The sequence below is a fragment of the Amblyomma mixtum genome, chromosome 5 (genome assembly GCF_055824585.1).
Source record: "Amblyomma mixtum isolate Tamu chromosome 5, ASM5582458v1, whole genome shotgun sequence".
NCBI lineage: Eukaryota > Metazoa > Arthropoda > Arachnida > Ixodida > Ixodidae > Amblyomma > Amblyomma mixtum.
In genome coordinates, this window is record NC_143016.1 from 18097094 (window position 1) to 18112492 (window position 15399).

Genomic DNA, 15399 nt, shown 5'->3' on the forward strand with positions numbered 1-15399 from the left:
ATAACAGAATTAACAAAAGGCAGTATTTCACAAAACAAAACAGAAACGAAAACAGCAGCTAATACATTAACAAAGTTATGGACACATACTTATATAAAATTAATAACAGTGTTACGAAATGCAGCAGTATCAGTAATTACAGCAATATTGTGGGGAAGGTGATTCCAGCTGACACAAGTTCTGGGTATGAATAAATCATGAAAACATCTTGTGCGACACGGAGGGATCCAAACTTTGTGGCGGTGATCAATGCGTGCGGAAATATAAGGTGGTCTTTTTAATAACTTCTCTTTAAGATGAGGATTATGATACATTTTTTGAAAAGTACATAATGAAGCTATTGACCTGCGATGGGAAAGAAGCTGTAGGGAAAGGTGAGCTTTCATGGCGGTTACACTACTAGTACGATGATAGTTGGAAAGAATGAAGTGACAATCACGGTTTTGAATTGATTCTAAGTCAGAAATGAGTCAGAAATGAGTCAGAAATGAGAAATGATCAGAGATGCTTCTCTTGCAGAGTGTTGTCCGATGGCCCTACGACTCATTATTCATCGCTGGCTGGGTGCATGCGAGGAGAGAGACTACTGCGCGAACACAACACTCTGCATTTATTTGTGGTTCGATGATACAAGTCTTCTGAAACAATTGTTATTCTTTGTGCCGCCTGTTGTGTGCATTCTGTTATTGTTCACACTTTGGACTTTCATACCCTGCATCGTTCGGACAAAGGTTTAGCCGAAGCCTTTCTGGTGATTGCAGCCTCAAGAGCGTCAGCGCTCGGTCTCTTCTTTTTCGCTTGCCTGTTTGGCAGTGCAGACGGTACAGTAATCACCCCAGGTCAAAAAAAGTTTAAGCTAATAAACTCAATTTTCGCATACACTCTAAAAACAACGCACAACACGCTGTGATACGAACGAGCGAAGAATACCATTCCGCATCTTGCCTCGAACTCAATCTGGCTCCAACATTGAGACTATTATGTTGACGCAATGTTCTTCTCAGATCGATGTCTCGTCTTAGAAATACGGAGGATTGTGACATGTGCCTTTAGCGAAGTTTAAATGAGAGCTCAAAACATCGATTATAATTCTTTGTACGAAATTGCAAGCACTACTTTTAGAACCACCCAGAGATGGGATTGGTAGCTTTACAAGCTATGTTAAGGTTGTTTGCGCTATAAAGAGCGTTTGTGTGTGGGACACAAAAAGGAAAACTTTTGGAATCTCCGTTAACTCAGAGACCAAAATTCAACAGCAATCTTATTCAACCTGTTGCGAGAATGAATTTTTTTGTTAGGCCTTTTGGGACCTTTAGTAGAGGCAGTGATTGCCGATTACAGCAAATTATGTTTCTCGTATTTGTGCAGGACTGAAGTGAGCGAACAGTGCTAGCATACACTCTAAACACGAATACACCTATACGGGAGTAAAACGAGCGTAAACTGCACTATAGCGCACTCCCGTTGGTAATAGGGAGTGTAATAAAGGTCTGTGTACCGCATTTTTACTTCTTTGTGTTTGGAGTGTACGGGCTTGTTTACCAGAGGAGTACTTATTCAGAAAAGAAAGGAGCAAAAGCGGACCAACATTTCCATGCCAGCGGTGTTCTTAGAGTGCTGTTTCCGCTCTGGCGCTCTTGAAATACTGCAATACACCATGCACTGGCTGTAACGGTCTTCTGCCTGTCCGGGGTGACACATTGCTCGAGGGCATAACATTCGCAGGTTTCCGATTAATTTGATTAGGAGCCGCAATGTATTCTGAACAGTGTGTCTTTGGGAAGAATTTCCAGCGAAAACAGCAAATTTTCCAAGAAATGTCCTTACCATCCAGTTTATAGTAGTAATAAATGGCCCACTGCCCTGAAGCAATTTGTTTGCTTTGAAACTTTAAGCTAATGAGGGGAACACGTGCAAAAAAATGATGCCTCAATTTATTCCTTGCGTCTTCGCGACATAGATGATAATTACAAATGAATATGGTAATGAGGCAACTCATTAAAGATTTGCTCTCGAAGCTCTCGAACAGTCTCTCATTCATTATGCTCCCTGCAATATTTGTTCTTGATGAAGAACTGCAAAATGTTAGTTATGTCGAGTTGTACGCCGCATAAGCAGCTAAGGCCAAACACATAGCTTAATGAATCAGAAAACCAATTATTCTCATTACGCCACTTGATGAAGTTCGAAAAATCATTGAGCAGACGACATGACTTTGAAACTTGCTCAAGTCACGCTGTTATAACAGAGCGGGTGAGGAATGATTGAAGCTGTCAAGAGCAGGTGGAATTTCAGCCCTTGGTGGATAAACGGCATTTTATAACGATGTCACTGATCAGAAAGATGTCAGACTTGTCTTCGTGGTGGATGCTGTATATTGAATGTGACACACTGATCTTTACAGTTTCTTTTTTTTCATCCTCTCTACTTGTTTCCATCACGGGAAAGCGATAGAATGTGAAAATTTAATTTGCTGCAGGCAAGTCAGCGTGGAAAGAAAAATACAAGCTTGAAACGAATGGCAGCTCTTCTTCACTACCATCTGTGGCACTTTTGTGCTGATATTGTAATCATGCGAAAAAAAAGGAAAAATTTTGACTACACGGCTATGCCAACGTAATGAAAATTCAACAAAACCTGTGCACAACTGAGCTACACGCCGGTGAGGAAGCGGCCAGGATTCAAACGAGAGCTTCAGCGGCTACTGGGTGCTACGCGAAGCGGTTTTTTTTTTAAGTACGAAACCAATTTAAGCTCTCATTTTCGGCAAACCCAGGCTGCAATGGCCCCGTGCCTGAAGGCCGGCCTGAAGGCTAACTTTCAAAAACGGCGCGAAATTTCGCGTCCGAATGGTGTTGAGCAGAAGAAATTACGGGGCGCTGAATTATTATTATGCGATGATAATGCGTTAGGGCTAAGGTTGCCGGCCTAGCGCATTAATCAGCGAAAGCTAATTCGCATGTCCAATTTGCCTTCCACTTTGCATGACAGCCAGATACGGGTTGTTCGGGTAGAAACGACCCTGAAGGTAGCCATTCCTCTGTTTGTGTCAGAGCCTCCTCCATCCATGAAGCCACCCTCTGGCTTCTTGGTTGGTTGGTTGGTTGGTTGGTTGGCCTCAAGTGGAATGGCACATACCCACGACGCGGGAGTGGCCAAGACACAGGCGGTGAACTGTTGGAATGATTAGGAGTTTTAGAGGAAAAGGAGTATTAATAGGGTATAGGCTGACAGATTGGACGACGCAACAAAAGGGGTCCTGTTAGCTGGGAGATCGAAGATGGGACGACGGCTTTATGTGCAAATTTGAATGCATCATATGGAATGGTTCAATTTTGTATTGACTGAAAGAGAGACAGAAAAAAATAAATAAAATAAAAATAAAATAAAAAAAAATAATAATAAATGAACTGTTTGATAATCAGAAAAATGAAAACAAATAGGAAATAAATAAATAAAATTAATATTAGCATGGGAGTCGCTGTGTTTCTAGAAGAAATTTTTGAACTGCACAGCGCGCACTCCTGTTGCTTCGTCCAAGCGAAGTAGCGCCAAAGGAAAGAACAACCTCAGTGGTCACAGGCAGACCCAGCTGCTCCTGTGGCAGCCGCCTTCGGGCCTTTTCCTCCTCTCTCTAACAAGTAAAAATGGGGACTTCTCTCTCTCCACTTTGCCCCCTGCCACAGACTGCAGGCAACAGGTGGCGTACACAACCCTACGCCGGATGATTCCGGACACTTTTTCTTCGCGTTGAGACTGCACATGCGAACGCATTAAAGGTAAAACTTTCAAACCTCAGCATCGAACGATATTCAAAAGAGAGCTAATGCAAATAAAGCAGCTTCATTTCTGATGCCCAACACTACTTGACCATCGCCACAGCTTCTCATGCTATCCTTCCTAATTTGAATATCGACCCTCCTAAGAGCTTTATCATTCCATTCGTCATTTTTAATCCGCTCACCCGTTTCCAAGTGCTTTTCGGCAACACTGCGGCAGGCGTGCCCAACCGGATGTATCAAGAGGTATGGAAGCTCGTCTGTAAGAGAAGAGAGCTTTATGAAGCCGCACAGGAAGGTGATAACGAGGCACTATAAGGCCGAAGAAGAGTGGGGGCCCGGTGGTACGGCGTATCGAGAGCAGCGAGGGGCATCGAATCAGCAACACGCTGAGCGCGCTTCTAGGAAAGCAGGGAAAACGGCTTAATGTGGGCAGCACACAAGCACTAGAAACAATTAGGGGAGCCTAGCGCGCTGCCGAGCTGGAAAAGAGTGCCAGCATCTCCTCAAGCAGTGGAAGCGACCAGACAGGGAAAACGCGCTGCAGAGAAAGTAGAAGACAAGCGGTCTAAGGCAGTTGCGCAGCTAGACGCTGAAGGCCATGACCGATACGAAAGTGCAGCTACTACCTTCTAAAAGCAGTACTAGAATTGCTTCACCTTTACTAAAGTGCTTTATACTTGCACCTACTCGAGACGGCGAGATAGACTGCAGTTTTTTTTGGTGCGAAAACATCACTAGTCCCATTACGAGAAAACCCAGCGGTGCTTCTGTGTGTCATTGTGCACTCGCAGATGGCACAGAAAATCCCAGCGATGGTAAGAAAAATAGGGTGACGTCAACAAGCAGCCGTATAATGCACGCAGCAAGCCAAGCACTGTCGCTTAAGACATTTCTACAGACGTCTTTCGTCCACATATACTCCCAACTGGCCGAACTCCATGTGAAGCCGGTTTTCCAGAGAAAGTTCGTGCCGAAATTGTGACGCAGCAGTTTGTCTTACAGCGTTGCGGGTGGTGTCATATGATTTCTCTTTGCATATAGCTTACATGTGCTAGTAAAATTGGAGCATAGCTTGCGAAAGTGATTCGGACCGATGACATATGCATCTTCAAGTGTACGTCTTCCCAGACTCTTTACCCTTTCTCTCAGCGTGGTTGAAGTGTCCACCGAGATCTGAGATAGTTACTGCGCCATTTAATTTCCTCAAAAGAAACTCTCGTATCATAACTGCGATGAAACCGTTGTCTTACAGCGTTGTTTGGGTGGTCCTCAGTGTTGTTTGCGCTCGTGTGTGCGTACGTGTTTCTCCCTTCCGTCTTGTGTTATTCTGCGCAAAGTTTTCTTGAATATGTCGCTACACCAACTGGCCCAACATTCTGCTCTACAAAGTTGTTTAAGAGATCGCTGTAAACGAGTGAAATTCGTAGCTCGTAGCCTCCATGAATGTCTTTTGCGAAGAATATAGCTGCTTAACTGTATTTTCTCACTGCACTCAAAGCGGAAATCCTTTGCACTCTGGTACTATGCGTTTTATAGCTGTATGATGTATTTCCCTCATCTCTCTCACTTGCTTCAAGATCCCACTTATCCTGAAGTCTTGCAAGTGCTTCATAACCTTTAGTTCAAAAGCAAGATAAAAGATTAATTCCGGTTAGTTACTGAAATGCTGGCTTTTGAGCACACTCATTAAAGAAGAAACGCTCCTGTCGCTATTGTTTCCATCAGCTTCTCTGAACACTATAGGCGGTTATTTCGGGTTTCGCCTGCAAACTTCAACGGCTGGCTTTATGGCTTCCGTTTTTAGTCTTTCAGGGGTAAACTCAGAAGAGCTTTCCTTTTGTCAGATTTTTAACTAAGCGTTAGCGATCTTGTTCCGCCTCCCACCACACAACACAAAATTGCAAGTTCCTTGAATCTACCCACTCCAGCGCATATTCTGAAACTTAAGACGGGCGGAAGAACAGACGACACGATTTTCTGCAGAACCTAAGTTTTAGTGGCTTCAGAGCCTTTGAGGATTGATTCCATGCTTAGCACAAAGAACACTGCGCGGACGCCCGGACAGCACCGCGTGTTGAGGCTGCGTCGGTTGCTTTAATCGAAAAGGTCATCAAGTAAAAGCAGATTAGAGGCGTGTTCTTGCAGACACAGCTGCCGTTACTGTACTGCCCTCCACTTATCGATCTGCGCGAAAATGGACAATTTTCGCTCCATTTCTTCGCTCCTCCCCCCGTTTCCGCCCCGGATGGTTGCCGCGAATATCAGTGCCCAGCGAACCAAATGAGCGTCATTTCCTCTAAAACATAAGTCCTTTATCTAGTTTTGCTTAGAAAGAAGTGTCTGTCGCTATTTCAGCGTGTGTGCTCCAAGGGCTGCTAAATAATGTAACTGCTCACTCGAAGCGGGGCCTTCGAGTTGATTACAGCCAATCATCGCACTATTACACCTCCTGTTCTGCGGTTGATAGTACAAAAGAAGTCTTCCAGCTGAATTAACCGACAAAATATGACGATTTAGTGTTCACACTAAAAATAAATCTGGCATTGGTTTGTTTATTTTCGTGGGATGCACAAATGGGATACACTTGACTGAGCATAGGCTCGAGACATTCGGAACAACTACTACAGCTGTTGACTCCAGCTCAGGGTTAGTTCACCATCTGTAATATGGTTTAAGGAATAGCGAGAGGCCGTATTTTATTCTTTTATTTCTATATTTATTTGGTATGACCATTTTGTGCCCCACGATCACTTTTTTTCGGCGCTATAGAAGGCTGTGATGCATATTTTGAATTCATTGAAGCTGCCAGAAGAAGCTGCAGTAGGGTGCAGTATATGATTTCGTTCTTGAGCACGCAAGTTATTTCTGCGCTTTGCAATTTTATTCATCTTTCGAAACGAATGAAAAGGAAGGTGAGAATAAAAATCAGTTTTTTTTTTATTTATGCTCGGTCGCCGGGTAGTCGAGTGCATTTGCATTGGTTAATTAATTTTGCCTTCCATGTTAAGAGTTTCGCCGTAATTTTTTTTTTCAGGATAAAGAGAACCGCATGTCGAATGCGAACGTATAGAGGTTGTGTGTTAGACGAAAATCGGTGGCCTTTTGCTCTGTCTTGAATTTCTCACAAAAAAACGAACTAAAATAATGTTTGCATTTGCCAGTGTACTTTTTTCGAAGTATATTTCTTGACGTCTTTAATCCACTTAGTAAATTGTTCATTTAGCTCAACCTATTAATAATTCTGAGTCGGCTATGCTGCAGGCTTTACAATTCGTCGTTTATGTTCAAATTTCATATTGCAGCACAAAACTCTTTCACTTCATTCACTTAGCTGAAGAGCTCATTGCTTTCAAGACGTGTACATTTATCAGTTTTTCCTCTTCAGTTTCTCTCGACCCCCTCCCCCCTCCTTCTCCCCCACCTCCAGTGCTGGCCAGCAGTGGAAATGCTTACTAGGCTCACCCAAACATCCCTTGTTTTTACGTGCTCAACTGACACCACGCACGAAAAATGAGCGGAAGCCAGAGATTAACCGCATGTGCAGGGGAACGTGCTACATCGAGCCCTCTGTTCTCGTCGTCCAGTACTGCAGCTGCTTGAAAGTAGTTCGGACGGCGCGAAAACAACAAAGACAAAGGAGACACGAACACAACAGGACGGGCGCCAACTTGCAACTGAAGTTTATTGCACTGCAGCTGCAGCGACTTTTATTGCGGCACAGAACATGCCACACGACGTTGCTAGCTGCTCTTATTAAAGCTAGCCAGATACGAGTCGCCCCGTGAGCTACTGCTATAAAAGCGAAGGGCAGCCCTCGTGGAAAAAAAGTCCCAACCTTGCTCGTTCCGGTCACGTTGCTTAATGACGGCGTAGTGCCTGCGCGATGACGCATGCTCACGATGCGTTGGTGTGCGGCGCTCGCGTTGCGCTGGGAGATAGGAGGGTTGGCGAGTTGGAACAGATGAGCGCACATTACAGAACAGAGAGCCAGTATGCCGTAATAAATGTCTCCGAGTGTTCTACAGAGGATGTCAGAGCGCACTTTTCACGTTCTCCAGGGTCACGCCAGCAGGCGTGCAACTGCAGAAATGAACGCCCTGCACACCGCTCTTTGTTATAGCCCACATAAGTTTACGTCATGCGTTCAGTGCGCGAAAGTTGGACTGTTTAAACGCGGGCTGACAGCGACGGAGAAAAATTCTTGGAAAACATATTCAAAGCATCTGTCGGGCGCCAGTGCTGTTCTGGCTAATTGGTGTCGCTCGTAGCTATCCTCTGCCCGACTGAGCAGGGCCTTTTCAAGGCTGCGCTTCCAAGCCTAAAAACTCGGGACAGACAGGCCTTTTGTTCGTTGATGGTTACTGCAGATTAAGTACTCAATTGATTAGTTTCTTCCAAGGAGCATGATAGGTAACTTCTGTGAAAGATCACGACAACAAGGTTTCGGGCTAGTAGGTACTGCCAAACGAAAGTAAACAAAGAGTGGAGCAGCGAAACAGGAATGTGCACACGAGCCCAGAGCAACAACTGAAATTTTATTCCGAAACAAGACGCATAAACTGGTAGTAAGAAGTGGTGGAAAAGTGTGTAATGCTGCGCGATCGCAGGGAATCAGTGTAGTCATGTCAGAATGTAAAAACATTCCAGAAGAGGGTGGAAAAACCGAAGCTAAAAGCAAAAATACACGACGATGTAATGCTTTTCGCGGTGTTCCACATAGCCTTAGCTTGAAATCGACTGTATAGGCAGCCTGCGATGCAGTTTGCCGTGTTGACAGCGGCGCCACAACACACAGCCTAACGAGAGAAGCAAGTATTTTTTAGGCGCAGCCACACTGCTTTTGTACGCCACTTGCATGCGTTTATAAGTATGAGCTTCTCCGTTGTGTAGAAATCCCATGTGGAGTGCTTCGGCTAACTGGGCTATGTCGATACCACCTAGGAAAATAACGGTATCAGCCAAACGCGCGGTTAAAATCGTTCAGAATCAGGTCTCCTCTTTCTCGCGATCCAAGAGGCTGACGGAAGGAGTTATAGGCGGACAGTAAAACAATCGCATCGCTGCCGGGACACTGCAGGTCGCCTATACGTGAAGTGATTTCTCAGGATTTATTCGCCTTAAATTTTAACGCCCACTTTTGATTTAGAACCTGAAGGGAAGAAAAAAAAATCATAGGACTTTTTGTTTTAGCCGCAAATTTACCTGGGGGACGTACAGCTGAGCATCTTTGTTCTTTGCGCAGGCAGTGCTTTCCCTCTTTTCTGAGCGCGTTTATTTTTATTTCTCCCGATGAATTTAATCATTGCTCTATGTGAAACTTTCGAAGGTTTCACCGTCTTCTAATACATCAAGGGTTTCGCGAAGAATGTGTTCAAACAAGCGGACCGGATTGCGGACAATACGCGTGGAGCGCCTGCCACGTGATGCAAGCCTCATTCCACTGAGAGACCATGAGCGTGTTGCGTCCAATCGCACTCGGCGCAGGACGATCCCGATCACTAAGAGGAGTGATGTTTGCGTCACGTAGTGTGTGGTCTTCGCGGATCGTCGGCTAGCCGGTCCGCTCATCTGAACCCACGTTATGGGAATACATTCATGCTGCATTGATCTGTCGGGATAACAGCGCACAAATGCTTTTATAATAATTGAGTAATTACTCGTTGACGTCCACCCGAGAGCAGCCATACGGCTACAAAGGAAAGCTACACAGCTTTCTCAGAAACTTCGTAGTTAAAGAAAAATTCGTCCTAGTCCGGGGCTGGAACTCGGGACCACCGCTTCACCGGAGCAGTCGCTTTACTCCCTTATTACAAATCTACTCCACCTTGAGGGATTTTCCTAAACATTTCACCAACAAATGCTTTTAGGATTGAGGACGCGTCCACCGCGGTGGCTCAGTGGTTGTGGTGCTCGGCTGCTGACCCGAAAGACGCGGGTTCGATCTCGGCCGCGGTGGTCGAAATTCGATGGAGGCACAATTCTAGAGGTCCGTACTGTGCGATGTCAGTGCATGTTTAAGAACCCCGGTTGGTCGAAATTTCGAAATTTCGAAAAAAAAAACAAAAAAAAAAATGGCTGAGGCTTAACTTGGTTAAGCCTGGAGAATGCGAAGCATCATCGTGTCGCGTAATTTGGAGGCGCAACCACAGCGACGGCGCGAGGTGGGCCCCCGTTTCTTCACTGTCGTGACGCCATCGTGTCACGTGGTGTGACGTCATGTATCACGTGATTTGGAGGCGCACAACCACAGCGACGGCGCGAGGTGGGCCCCCGTTTCTCCACTGTCGTGACGTCATCGTGTCACGTGGTGTGACGTCATGTATCACGTGATTTGGAGGCGCACAACCACAGCGACGGCGCGAGGTGGGCCCCCGTTTCTCCACTGCCGTGACGTCATCGTGTCACGAGGTGTGGCATCATCGTGTCACGTGATTTGGAGGCGCATAACCACGGTGAAGGGCTGAAGTGGTAGCTAAAGTAGTATGCTTCGCATAAAAACAAGCGTATCATGACAACCGTTTGCCGCGGAATATTCCGGATAGTGTGATACGATTCAGCGTTTCATGCAGCATAAACCTAGCAGTTGTTAGAATCTAGCTCATGGCAGGGATTCGAACCGGCGACCTATAATTGAGGAAACCGGTAACCGATAATCGGGGGCTGCTTAAACAAATAGCACCATGCGTGGTTCGGGTGTCCACCTATATAAGTGAGACTGATATTGCTTATTTCCTTTCCTTAAAGAAACAATTTTCGATTTGTCCAACGGGCAAGGCGTCGCGCCGACACCCGCCCGTGGACACCCTGGTAGCGCTGCAACACGCTCTTGCGTTCCATTCTTAAGGCGAAGCTTAAGCGTCCTCCAAATTTTTTATCAATATTTTCGACATTGGGCACGAGTAATGAACCAAACAATACAGTGTACTCGAATGACAGAGATGTAAAGAAGAACTTCGCAAGTTTGCACGCACACTCTTTATAGATTTTTTAAATATTCCTTTCGTTCCTGCTGTTACCATGACGTAGATTCTGGGGGGAAAAAAAAAGCCTTCTGTCACAAAGGACCAATCACGACCACCCTTGCGGCGTACGGTTCTCGAGTTTGTTCGACGAACTTTTCTTTATGAAAGTCTTAGCACGAGGCTTAAAAAAAAAAGCAAAGAAAAGCCTGCCATGCACTGCCTTCAAGAATCTGACGGGCTCCTGCGAAGTTGAGAACATCCCGTTTACTCGCCTTTGCTCTGCGCACCCGATGCAACTAGGGAGCCTACATGTCGCGCCCCTAGCCAAGCGACATGTAGGCTCCCTAGATGCAACGTCCTGCCCCACAGTACCTTATCGATCTTCAGCTTCTTTCTGTGTGCTGTTTGCTGCAGTTTGACGACACGTGCTCAGAAAACGAGAAAAAAAGTAGTGAAAGTGGACGCCCACGTTTAGAAAGGTGAACTGCATAACGCTGACACGCACGTAGTCTAGGCCGGCCGGATTCCAGTTTCTGCAGAATGGCACGCCGAAACCTATATAAGGCTCAGTGCTTCGCTGCTGCCCTATGCGTATCGTCCTTATTGATCCAGCATGCTGCTTCTTCCTCCCCGCTTGACGCTATGCTGGATTATACACAGCAATCACAGCCTATACAGGGCGACATTATCACGATCCCTGCATTCTGTTGTCTGCAGTCTTACGAAAGAATCGGAGAAAGACGAGCGAACTGTTTTATTGCGAAACCACTACTTCACGAGGTCTACCCGGCTCACCGATTTTGTGTGAAGCTTGACGTTGAAGGTGACCTTGGAAAAACCTTGCATAGCAACCGCCTATGCAGACATCAAAAATATTGCAGCGACTGGGTTTCGAACCCGCGGCGGAACGAACAGATCAGCCTCGCTGGCCGCTTCATGTGGGTACTATGCTACGGCCGCAGCTGATCACGCCTCGTATTAAACAGCAACACACTCTCGCGAGGTGCATTGCATACTGTCATCTTCATCTAGTTTGCTACTCTGTACCGCTTGGACTCGAGTCCTTTAACAGAGTCCAATGTTCTGGGGCCTTGGACACAACCTTCCTCACAAAGGAAAGCGGTGAAAGCGCTCCTGAGATTCTTAAGGGACTCGGGGTTGTATTCTCGTCTATAATCTTTAAGTTTTCAGTGCACGCCCTCTGTACCCGTGACATAGTGGTCGCTGGACACTTAGAAAACTCATTTCATTGCTGCTTTTTTTCCCTTTGTTCCTCTCCCCAAGGTTAGGGTAGCCAACTGGGCATCGCCTGGTTAACCTCCCTGGCTTTCCGTCCTTTTTTTTCTCTCTTTCTCATCAAATTCCACCTGTGGCGCCAAAAGATCAGCTTAACCTCGATCAGAGATTAACCTGAGTCTAACATACTGGCCAGAGGTGCCGACGACCCAGCAAAGCAAAACCATAAGCCAACCAGGCTAAAAACATGCTTTCGCACGTCTACTTGGTTTAGTTACATTAAAACCTACCGTTTTTTTTCAGTGACGCAGTGTTTTAAAACCCACTAAACAGGAAGAAATAACTGTGATAAGTCCTACCTTAGTAGCACTCTGTTCGCTATTCTATAGCAAGTGTGCGTGCAGTTTCGCCATACATGCTTATTCGCCGCGGGAATTCGGGCCTGGCAAGCATGGCAGCCATGATTTCCATTCGGCTACCAGTCATGAAACTAGCGCCGCTTTATTAACCAAACTACTAGAGCACAAAAACGCACTCAGAATGCTTTAGCTGAGGTCACTACGAAGCTTACGGACGTAGCCCGTGTACATCGCATACTCTTCAGAAGCGGTGAAGAAGTTTCATTTTATGCGATAGATGGAAGCCTCATTGGAGCAAAAACACTCTGTCCGCTATTGTAGTAGCACCCTGTCGGGGTATGAAATAGCAGAACAGATTTCACCGCTAGTTGGATTCGAGCCCGCGGTGGCGCGAACAAATCAGTTTCGCTGGCCGCCGCATAAGACCAATACGCCATTACCGCAGCCCTCCATCCAGCGTGTAAAGTTGCCATTCCCTCGGGCTGTGCTTTAGATATCGTCGTCTTGAACATCTTCCATACGTGACTCCTTCGCGGTACTTCGGATATAGTCGGGTTAGTAAAATTTCTTAGTCATAAAGAAAGGCGCAGTGAAGTGCTATCGTACGTGATTATAGTGGAACGGAACGGCAGGAGATTTGAACCATCGCCGCAGGTTCGCATCAAACAACATGGAGTGTACAAGCCAGAAAGTGTATGCCATCGCCTTCTGTCGCATCGATAACATTGATCGGACCCCTCATTTTTCTTCTTGTTCTTCTGGCCAGTCTGTCTCCTGATTTTTTTTTTTTGATGCAGGAGTGCATTTTTTCTAAATTCGAACGCTTGTCATATGACATACGTTTGTTATGGCGGTGTATTAGAAATAGTCGTGTAAGATAGTTTGGTCCAGAAAACTGGTCAAGCTTATGCTCTTAATGCTGTGTCTTTAACACTCGCACTTTCGCCTCACCATGGATGCCCGCTATGTTTTGCGCGTCCGACTATGCACAGTATTATGAAGTCTTGAAAATAAAATGTAGTTGAATTCTAAGGATTGAAACCTGCGCAACCGGAAGCGCGTCAGCGTAGCTTTTCCAAAAAACTCTGCTCTTGCCGTAACGCACTTGCACCTCTTTATGGAACGCATAGCCACTTGAAAATGTCATCTACAACGAGTCTAGGTAATCGATGACTTTGTAACAGAAAAGCAGGACGCACAAGCAAGAAACGTAGGTAAAACAAAAAAAGGCAGCACACGAACACTACATGAACTTTCAAAATGAGATGTCTGCTCTATCGTGGACGTTTTCATTTGGCAATCGATTCACTGCAGTCTCAGCAAAAACTTAACAGCGCCAAAGGAAACAAACTATGACAAAGAAAACTTTTCGAAAAGATCGAATCATGAAACAGGTAGAATGCGTTGTATGAGGAGTATTTCTTTTGTAAAAGCACAAGAAAGACTGAGTGAGGACTGAGCGAGTTACGTTGCTATTACTGGCACATATAAAGTAACTATAGAGCCGTCATGAGCAGTATAAGCAGGAAAACTTTCGAGCTTCACACTAAGAACCTCAAGATGATACCGACGAGTGAGAAATTTCTACAGTGTTGTAATACCGAAATTCTTGTAAAATTTGAGCATATGCGTGTGATTACATCGTAACAAGAAATTTTCTGCAGTATTGCTGATATTTTGTGACAACTACAGTGGCTTGCTGTTCTACACAAACGTTTTTGCCTAAACGCAAATTTCAAAATAACAGTGCGGCCAGAATCTTTTCGTTATAATAGACACACTGTATAGTCACTTTCGAGTCGATATCCACAAGCACGCTGCTTCTTAGTCGCTTGTAATTAATTAGTGCCACTTGTTCTGAAGCTGTTCGTAATCATTAGACGTTATAATAGACACACTGTGTAGTCACTTTCGAGTCGATATCCACAAGCACGCTGCTTCTTAGTCGCTTGTAATTAATATGTGCCACTTGTTCTGAAGCTGTTCGTAATCATTCGACGTTATAATAGACACACTGTGTAGTCACTTTCGAGTCGACATCCACAAGCATGCTGCTTCTTAGTCGCTTGTAATTAATATGTGCCACTTGTTCTGAAGCTGTTCGTAATCATTCGACGCGGTTCCACTTCAATCGTGTGCACTTTTATTCTCCGCGTTCAGTCTTGAGTAGGCAACGTGTAATGCGACGCATACTGCGTGCACGCAGCCTTGCAGGTAGGCCGACAAGCCTGCATATCGCTGACAGTATATATCGAAAAATGCGTAGGCCCATTTGAAGTGGTCGGTAGGGTCGCTGAGGCATGCAGTGGGGCTGGTTTATCTTCTAGTCCTGGCAGCTACAGAGAACGAAATGATGCCTCACTCAATAAACCTACGCCCACTCAGAGACGGAACGAGGGGTAGCCCACATTCACAGACCGGCAAGTGGGTTAGGCGTGAAGTAGAATTTATATGAGGATAGCCTGAGGATATGAGGATGTTTGATAGCCAAAGTAAGTGCAACTACGTGCAGCTAACACGAATGACTAACATTTTGAAGACGTTGAAGCAAAGAAATAGGAGGATGCAGAAGCACTGATAGACTGAGAGGGCAGGGGTGAAGTATACGTCTACACTAACGATGCTTCGATTTTATTATGTGCATTTTTAAGAGCTGATAATGTTCAGAAAGATTAAAAGCCGTGCGAAGGTTCTCACGACGCACCTCGAAACGCTGCCAAAACTTCCTGTAAATCTCACGAAGCTTTTCGAAAGCTATTCCGCATTAGAACATGCTTTAAGATGCAGACGATGGTAAAAAGGGTGCTTCGATAGACTCGCAGCCGTTCTCTTGAATGTCTCCACAAAAGCATAAGAGATGCTTAGCAGTTCCTGCTTCAAAGCTCGCTTTCAACGGCGCAGAAAGTCTCGCAAGCGTCTCAACCACATTAGTCAAAAAGAGCTCCTATTACGTGCAATACGCCTCAGGTGCTGGGAAAACTGAACGCTGCACTGGGATAAGCATCCCTCTAAGAAAGAAAATTTTTGCAGCATCCACTCTGCAATATGCAATATGTTCAA